Source organism: Vombatus ursinus, unplaced genomic scaffold (genome assembly GCF_900497805.2).
Source record: "Vombatus ursinus unplaced genomic scaffold, bare-nosed wombat genome assembly UNPS02014770.1, whole genome shotgun sequence".
Lineage (NCBI taxonomy): Eukaryota > Metazoa > Chordata > Mammalia > Diprotodontia > Vombatidae > Vombatus > Vombatus ursinus.
Genome location: NW_020954548.1, coordinates 28,377,663 through 28,387,013, shown reverse-complemented (window position 1 = coordinate 28,387,013; position 9,351 = coordinate 28,377,663). Strand labels below are relative to the sequence as shown.

Sequence of the window (9,351 nt, the reverse complement as noted above, 5' to 3'; positions counted from 1 at the left end):
TCATTTGATCCTCACAACAATGCTGGGAGATAGGTGCTACTAGTTATCTTCATTGTACAAATGAAGAAAACGAGGCAAACAGGAGTTAAATGACTTACCCAGGGCCACACAGCTAGTAAGTGTCTGAGCTTGGATTTGAATTCAATTCTCCTTGACTCCAGTTCCAGTCTTCTATCCAATGGGCCACCTCACTGCACCATCATCCACTGAGGCAAATCCAAGTATGCTCCATGCTCCTTGATTCAACATTCATTAAGCACCTACTATGGACTGAGCTCTGTGGTAACAGCTAGAAGCTGGAAGAGATATTAAATTTTTGTCAGATTTAGCTTGTGCCTTCATGGTGCTTAGAAATCTAACAGTAGCAAGATACAATATTAGAAGACATGGACAGTTAATATACAACATTACATGATAGTTACATTTCAATTCAGTTGTTTTCTAGTCGTGTCCACCTCATCATGACCACATTTGGAGTTTTCTTGGCAAGGGCACTGGAGTAGTTTGCCATTTCCTTCTCCAGCTCATTTTACAGATGAGGAAACTGGGGCAAACAGGGTTAAGTGACTTTCTCAGGGTCACACAGCTAGTAAGAGTCCAAGGCCAGATTTGGACTCACAAAGATGAATCTTCTTGTCTCCAGGTCTGACTTTATCCACTGTGCTACCTATCTGCCCTGATAATTACATTAGAGAGGTACAAAACAAAGTGCTATAGATACAGGTGGCATTTGAGTTGGGCTTCAAAGAATAGGCAGGAACTCAACAGGTGAAGAAGGGAAGAGAGGAAATTCCAAATAAAGGGAACTGCCCAAGCAAAGGTAGGTAAGTGGGAAAGTGAAATCTAAGATCCAGAGAGAGAGGAATCCAGTTTGGCTGGAGTATAAAATTGGTAGAATGTAAAATGAAATAAGGAAGGGGAGGTCCTTGAAGGTCCTTAAATACCAAGCTAAAGAGTTTGAACTTTATGCACTAAGCAATAGGGCTCCAGAGATGATTTTAGATCAGCACAGTTGGCATGACCAGAAATTCACTTAAGAAAGATTATTCTGGCAGCAGTCTAAAGAATGGATTGGAGGGAAGAGAAGATGAAGGCAGAAGTACCCACAAGTAAGAAGGCTGTATAAAGTGTAACAGAGACATGTCTATCTGACTACAATTATCATAACGCCTGAGACCAGAAAGCTATCATTCATTGGGAGAAGCTAGCAGAACTTCACTTTCACCAGGGGGACTGTGTACCTGGAATCAGGGGAATTTTGTCAGGAGGTTGGGACTCTGATAGTGGAGTGAGAGACTTCTGGGAAAGCCTACACCAAGAATACATGATACAAATGGTACAGGAAGGATTTGGTGGGTAGGGCAAGGATACTATGGTAAATGTTTAAAAAACTGCTCTCTGGTGAAAAAATGTACATGACATACTTTTAAGCTTAATGTGCATTAGTAAAATTTTATCCATCACTTTCTTAAGTCTAGACAATCAACAGAAAAATAAATGATGTGTTTGCAGATTTCTGCGACTATAAATGAAAATGAAAATGAAAATGAAAATTTAAAAATCAGCTCTTGTAAGCTGGTCAAATTTGGCTCCAGCACACTCCTGGGCAGAGACTCAGAAATCCTGACTTCCGCTGACAATAATAAAATGAAAGACCCAAGACATCTAAAACAAGATGAGATAGGATCTGCTTGGAGTTGGAGATTTTCTGAGAGTCTCCTCAGAGTTTTCCATTCACATCATTCATTGGAGGAAAGACTCAAGGACTCCTACGTGTGGTACCAGAAAGTGTAAACCAATTGACATTTCCTTTGAGGAAACAAGGGGTGGGAACCCTGAAGTTTACTTGGCTTGACATTATCACATCTGAGGTTCTCCACAAGCATGACTTCTCAGAATCTTACTGGTATGGTCTGTTTTGGTGCAAAAAGGTCAGATTATTTGAAGAGTACCCAGCTATCTGGACTTAGGGCTCCAAGTGATGGAGGGATAATCATTTTCAATGGGGAGGGGATTGGATGTACCCAGGTGTAAGGGGAAGTTTCGGGTCCGTGTCTGATGTTGGCCCTAGTTTCTAACATGGCTTGATCTAGTTTTTAAAATGTATTATCCTACAACATTTCATAACATTTTCACAATTGACTTGTATTGCCCCCATTAAGATTCTTCCTTCTTTCCCACCTTAAATGACCTAAAAGCAAAATATATGTTCATTATAGTTTGGATATATTTATTGAATGAAATTGGAATTTAAAAGATACAGCATTAAAACTCCCAGGAGGTTGAACAATGCTCCAGTAAAGAGTCTGCGATTTGGGCAGAAGAAGTGCGAGTTGGACAGATAGCGGAGAGACCGTGGGCAAGAAGATCTTTGTTCAGAAGTGTGCTCAGTGCCACACTATCGAGAAGCAGGGCAAGCCCAAGATGGGGCCTAATCTGAACCGACTCTTTGGCCGAAAGACCAGCCAAGTCTCCCAGCTTCTCTTACATAGATGCCAACAAGAACAAAGGTATCACCTGGGGAGATGATACACTGATGGAATACTTGGAAAACCCCAAGAAGTATATCCCTGGAACCAAAATGATCTTCACAGGCATTAAGAAGAAGGGAGAAAGGACAAACTTGATAGCATACCTCAAAAAGACTACCAATGAGTGAGAGCTGTCTGGCTACCTTATTTATTATAAAAAGATGTCTCTCATGATGAGATTTCTTTTCTTTTTTCACATGTATCATAACTACCCTATTTAAATTGGTTTCATCAACCAGCTGTAAATGATGTGATCCTAAAGAATTCATCAATTAAACACTTGTGAATATAAAAAAAGTCTGCAATTTTTACTCATCAACAATCCCATCTTTAGTTGGGTATTCTCAAAGTACCTGAATGATCTTTTAGAAAAATAAATTCCCATGCTTCATTTTCTTTTTTTCTTTTTCTGATTCAGTAAATGTTTGTTGATCTCTTGTTTTTAATATTATCTATATTTCCCAATGTATTCCTACCATCTGCCCTTCCCATAAAGCTATCACTTGTGGTTTTAATGAGGGGCACATTGTCAAACATGTTAGAATTGGCCTTCCTGTTTCCATTAGACTATGTGAGAGTTTTGAGTCCTGCTTATCAGACTGTAAGCTCTTTGAGGGCAGGAACTGTCCTTCACCTAGCCCATTTTGTTATTGTTGTTGTTGTTTAGTTATTCAGTTGTGTCTGACTTGTGAACCCATTTGGGGTGTTCTTGGCAGAGATGCTGGAGTGGTTTGCCATTTCCTTCTCCAGCTCATTTTCACAGTGTGTGAACCCTAGCCTATCTTGGGCCCAGCAGTCGTTTGTTGTAGAACTTGGTACCTGACTTGAACTCAGAGCAGAGGTACCCCTTGCATCTTAATGCACCTGGTGCAAGGGAGTCTGTGTTGTTATATAAGCACCAAGACAAAGTGGTTTGGTTTCTCACCAGAAGAATGACTTCCAACTGACCCCAAGTTCCTAATTCCTATGGAGAGAACCCCATTTGTTGTGGGAGCTCTGTAAGGGCCAGGCTTTCCCTGTGAGAGGGGAAATTTGATTTTTTTTTTCCCTTTTCTTATTGTCTTTGAATTAGGAAAGGACTTTGCAAATGCCAAGACAGGCAGTAACCTATGAAACTTTTGTAAAATGATATTTGCTTCTTAAAATTGTGAAATCACAAATTTCTAAGTGGGTGCAATCCCCAAAGGCCATTAGCCAGGGTTGATTTGTTTCCTTGTAGAAGAACGTTTATTTCTGGATTAAGAACTGTGCTATGTGTACTTTTCTGAAACTCTTTAGTACAAGACACTCAAAAGGATAATCCTTGAGCTTCCTTAAGTCACTAGCAGTCTATCCAGAATTTGGGAATATGGACTTGTGAGTACAACTTTAAGTAAGGTGAAGGGGTAGGGATGATGGACCTGGGAGGGGGCAAAAATACTACATTTACGGACCAGTTTAGGTTCTAACCAGGTACTATCTTTAGGAACCATCTCTCTCTCTGGTAAGTCAGATGTCTGCTGAATAAGGCACTTTGTGGACTTTTTTGGTCTCCTTATTGTGGCAATCAATTTATATTGATTAAAGTTCTGTCTGAAATTATTACAGTTTGTATAGAAGTTTGTTCTGTTGTTCATTTCCTCTTTTTTATTTTTAATCACTTATTTAAATAATTCAGCATTAAGTTTTCTTAATTGTATACCTTATATTTTTCTCATTATAGTTCTTTGTTTTTTTTATTTTTTTAATTATTTTTTTCACATTATTTCCTCATTTTATTTAGAAGTCTAGGCATCTATGTTCCACAAACACACAAAGGATAAATCAAACACTCAGATGCTAAGAGTTGGTCTTCAAACATCATATCCAATGATGCCACGCTTGCCTATGATCTCACCAACATAAAACCACATGCATATTTCAGTGGCCACCAAACTATTTAGTAAAGCTTCCTTAACTGTGAGATTTTTGAAGCTACCAGTTCGAGCTGATGAGATTATTTTTTTCAGGCTCTCAATGGCTCTGGGGATCTCAGGAGGACTTGGAGGAACCAGCTCAACCTTGGCATATTGCCAAAATGTGACCAATCGAGGCTTCAAATAAGTTGCAGCAGCGTTTAGCAGGGCTGGAGCCTTCTCAATGGCGTTGCAAACCAGCTGGGCCATGACAGGGGCGAGCGGAGGACCTCACGGCTGGTCAAGACCGTCCTCACTGGGTCCGGGCCGCAGGCTCTTGGCTGAATGTCACCCTCCGGAAGCTCTTTGTTTTTTTTAAATAAATTCTGATCTTAGGTCTGATAGTTGACAGTCTGATTAAATACTGACACAGGAATGACTCCAACATCAATAACAAATCTTTTCCAGTTTGCTAAAATGTAATTGATTTTGTTCTTTGTGGTGTTATTTGGTTATGTTTAGTACCTAGCAATTCTTTTTTCAAAAAAAAAAGTGACTATGATAGAGAATTATGAGGATTCTATATAATATACAAGTCTGGCCTCTCTCATCGCTTTTGGTTACGTTAACAAAAAGTGAGGCTAAAAAACTGTGGCTTGCTGCAGCCAAGGGCTACAGCAAACATTGAGCCTGGAAATCTGTGGGAATTTCAGATTGGAGTATCAAGTGGTTACATTTGTGGGAGTTCATCCTAAATTTTTTAAATCTTTTTTTGTCCTGAGGCATATATTTTTAGCACTAACAGGCATGAGTCCAGACTTACTCCCACCTACCCCCTTCAAATTACAGCACATGAGTTAGGCAGTAGCTTATCTAGACAAGTGGTAATGGGGGTTTGTACTCAGATGGTGGCAGTGGAATTGGAGAGAAGAGCCTGGATGCTCCAAAATGTGCAGATGTAGAATTGACAAGACTTAGAAATCGACAGAATTCTGTTCCCATACCAGAACATGCTGATAGGTTCCTGGCCTCTAGTGAATGTTCCTGAAACAGGTCCAACTAAGCTCTCAGCTAATCAATACTGTGAGAGCTTACAAGTAAATCCTCCTCCCCACCCCCACAGACCACCTCTATGAAGTCTTATGATTCAGGAAAGAAGAATATTCTTGGAACAGCTGATTAAGTTGGACTGGATCTTACTGCCAAGACCTCAAAGAGAGACCTAAATGTACTGAATTTCTTTACTCAGAACCACTGATGCAGAAGGCTTAGCCTCTACTTCTTTGGAATTATGACCCAAGGCTCCAGGATTTCCCTCCTGACTCCCTCATTCCCTCACCCCAGCCTCAACTGTGGAAAAAACAGTAGCAGTCTTTTTCACAACCATGCATAGTCAAGTAAAACAAAGTCCTACATTGGTTGCGTATAAAAATGTATGTCTCATTCTGTAACTTGAATCCACCATCGCTCTTTCAGGGAGTGGGTGACATGCCCACTTATTACCAGTCCTGTGGAATTGTGGTTGTTCATTAAATCCATCAGAGTTCTTAAATCCTGCAAAGTTCTTTGTCTTTACAATATAGTTACTGCATAAATAGTTCTCCTGGTCCTGCTTTCTTCTCCCTGTGTCAATCTATACAAGTCTTTATGGGTTTCTCTCAGGTCATCTATTTTATTATTCCTTATGGCACAATCATATTCCATTCCATTCATATACCATAATTTGTTGAACCATTTCCCAATTGATAGGCACCTCTTAGTTTCCAGTTCTGTGCTTTAACAGAGAGCTATTATAAATATTTGTGACATATAGCGTCCTTTTTCTTTTATCTTTTTGTAGTGTAGGTCTAGTAATGGTATTATTGAGTCAAAGGTTTTGCACAATTTTAGGGATTTGGGGGTAGGGGGAAATAGCTCCAGACTGCTTTCCAGAATCACTGAACCAATTCAAAACTCCACCAAAGGCACACTAGTATTCCTGTTCTCCCACAATTACAATTCCCATAAATTGTAATTTTCCTAACAGTTGTAATTTTCACTTTAGTCACCTTTGCCAATCTGATGAGTGTGAGGTGGGACTCAGAGGTTTTCTAAATATTAGCAATTTGGAACTTTTTTTTTGTTTGTTGATAGCTTGGATTTCTTCCTGTGAAAACTATCTGTTCATATCCTTTGAGCATTTATCTGTTCGAAAAGGGCTCCTGTTCTTTTAAATTTGAATTCATTCCTTCTAGATCTTAGATATGAAACCTTTATCAGAGAAACTTTCTACAAAGATTTTCCCTTAGTTAACTAACTTCAAATTTCAACTGCATCAGTTTTCTTTGCGAAAAAAATTTTTTTTATTAATTTATCTTTAGTTTTCAACATTCACTAACATAAGCTTTTCAGTTTAAAATTTTCTCCCCTTCCCTCTCCACCTCCCTCCCCAAAATGGCATGCAATCTGATACAGGCTCCACATATACATTCCTATTAAACATATTTTCACATTAGTCATATTGTAAAGAAGAATTAGAACCAATAGGAGGAACCACAAAACAGTAGAAACAAAACAAAACAGAAGGAAAAAAAGAGCAAATAGTATGCTTCAATCTTCATTCAAACTCCATAATTCTTTCTCTGGATGTGGATAGCATTTTCCAGCATGAGACTTTTAGAGATGTCTTAGATCCTTGTATTGCTGATAAGAGCTAAGTCCATCAAACTTAGTCATTGCACAATGTGGCTGTTACTATGTACGGTGCTCTCTTGGTTCTGTGCAAAATTTTTTAAACCATACTTCCTTTAAGTGCCTTGCCCTATGAGAGACCTTTCCTGATTCCCTCATTTCTAGTCCTCTTTCCCCACTTTGAAATTACTTTGTATGGTTTTTGTATTTATTAATACAAAATTAATTAATACCCTTCCCACCAGGCTCCCTTTTCCCTCTCCCCCACTACCAGCATTCTCAGAGTCTCCGTTACTGGTTCAGGGCAACCACTGGGAAGCTTTAGAGGACCCGTTTCCAGCCATGTGAGATTTGCTAAGGGCTTTGCAATTGTGAGATGAGGAATTAGAAGAGTTGATGGTTTACTAAGGGAGTGTACAAAAGGGAGAGGACCTCCCTCTGCCCCTTCTGTTGGCTGAGACTCTCTCCCTTATGGCAAATAACATACTCTTTGCTATAACTCTCCTGTGTAAGAGGGTGGATGGGATGGACAGAGCTCTTCTCCTCCCCCCATCCCTGTCCCCATACATCAAGAGTGGACTCAACAGGTGACCTTGCGCCTGGCCCTGAAAGGCCTTCTCTGTTTGTGTTTCCTTTCCTTCAGAGTGACTGAACACAGTTCTGGAGGTGGGTCTGTCCAGGCTCAAGAGTGACCTTGTGCATTCTAAAGGTCCTGGAAGGAGTTGTTAGTTTTAGCCTCGGCAGGAACAGGCTGGTGGCAAAGAAAGCTTCTGCATTGGAGATAACCATTGGCAAGAGAAATGACCCAAGCCTAATTATTTTTTACCAGCACACAGGTCCCAGGAGTGGATTGGGCAATTCAATACTGAGGTGAAATGTAAAATACCTAATTAGGTTCCATGAAAACTGCTTTATGTTTTGATAAAACTTAAATATCAACCTCCTAGCAGATTGTCACAGTGATTCTAAGTTACTAAATCCTGTTCTAAGTTTGTTTTTGTTAAATGCATGCTTCTGAGGGTCCTGTGTTTAGCATTCCTTTTGTGGTGCTGGAGTGAGAGTCTAATGCGCCAATGAATGTAAGAAAAGGGACCCTCCCCTACCCCTACTCCAATCCCATCCCACGCCCCCTGAGAGGCCAGGTTCTTCAGGACTGAAACCAGAACAAACCGCGTACCCAGGTCCAGAACAAGGAGTGAGCGCAGGCCTTGTAGTAACCCCAGCAGAGGTTCTTCAGGGCTAAACTTATCTGCATAGGACAAGTAGGTGGTGGGGGTTCTGGGTGTACAGGTGGGGTGCCATCAGTGCTGTACCCAGCCCTTGGCTCACATTTCCACTTTTTGAACTCTACAGAGCAGAGAGCTATCCATAAAATTAACTGACTAAACAACTACTAATGGAGTGGGGGATATATTTCAGCCACTAGGTAAAATTATCTTCAGGTCACTCACCTAGGAGTTCCCTTGGAGTGCAAGGGAAGCCTTTTCTTGGGCAACAGCTTCCCTCCCTAGTAATGATGGCATTTCAGCTATACACAAGCACACTTCTGCTTGGCCTTGGGTTTTATCTAGAGATGATCTGGAACATGTTCAAATACCATTTCCTGATTTTGGACACTTTCTTTCTCTTTCACAATTCCCACACTCATAAGATTTGACAATCCACTTCTAGTGGCCGTGTGACTGATTGAAACACAGTTAGGATACTATGAATGGTAGTACCAGACAGTAAAGAGATTTTAAATGCCACCGGGATCACTGCAGCAGGATTAACTCCCCATTTCCTCCAGCCTCTCCCCGCTCTCCCCCCAGTTGATAGAAGGGAGATTAACGGGATTTGGCAAGTTTCAGAACAAGATGAGATTTCTTCCAGAGAAACAAATTGGGGGTGAGCTTGGATGGAAACCCCTGTCATTTGTGCTGGACTTGATTTTACCACCACAGTATGCTCATTTCTATTGTCCCAATCTGCTGTATAGGGAAATTTAAAGACTCTGAGACTTAACTGCTGGCATAATAAAGACAAGAATTCAGTACAAAAGACCAAGAAGACGAAGAGCATTCCATCACTATAATTCCACCAGAGTTTTTTGGTCTTGTTTTGCCTTGCTTATCTCTATTTCCTTTAACCCAGACAGCCCTTAGTAGTTTGTTGACAGTCCCTGAGAGATTCTAGGTTGGCAGCCAGGAATTGATAGAAATTAAATATGATTTTCTAACACATAAAGGCATGAGACAGAGACCTTATTTTGGGGTGAGCAGAAGAAAGTAGGTTCA

General features: G+C 40.4%; 2 pseudogenes; one reads left to right on the top strand and one right to left on the bottom strand.

Moving 5' to 3' along the window:
- The first annotated feature begins 2,018 nt into the window (after positions 1–2,018).
- LOC114043623 lies at positions 2,019–2,659 on the top strand (annotated as a pseudogene).
- Positions 2,660–4,261: 1,602 nt separating this feature from the next.
- Positions 4,262–4,675, bottom strand: LOC114043963 (annotated as a pseudogene).
- Between the last annotated feature and the right edge of the window lie 4,676 nt (positions 4,676–9,351).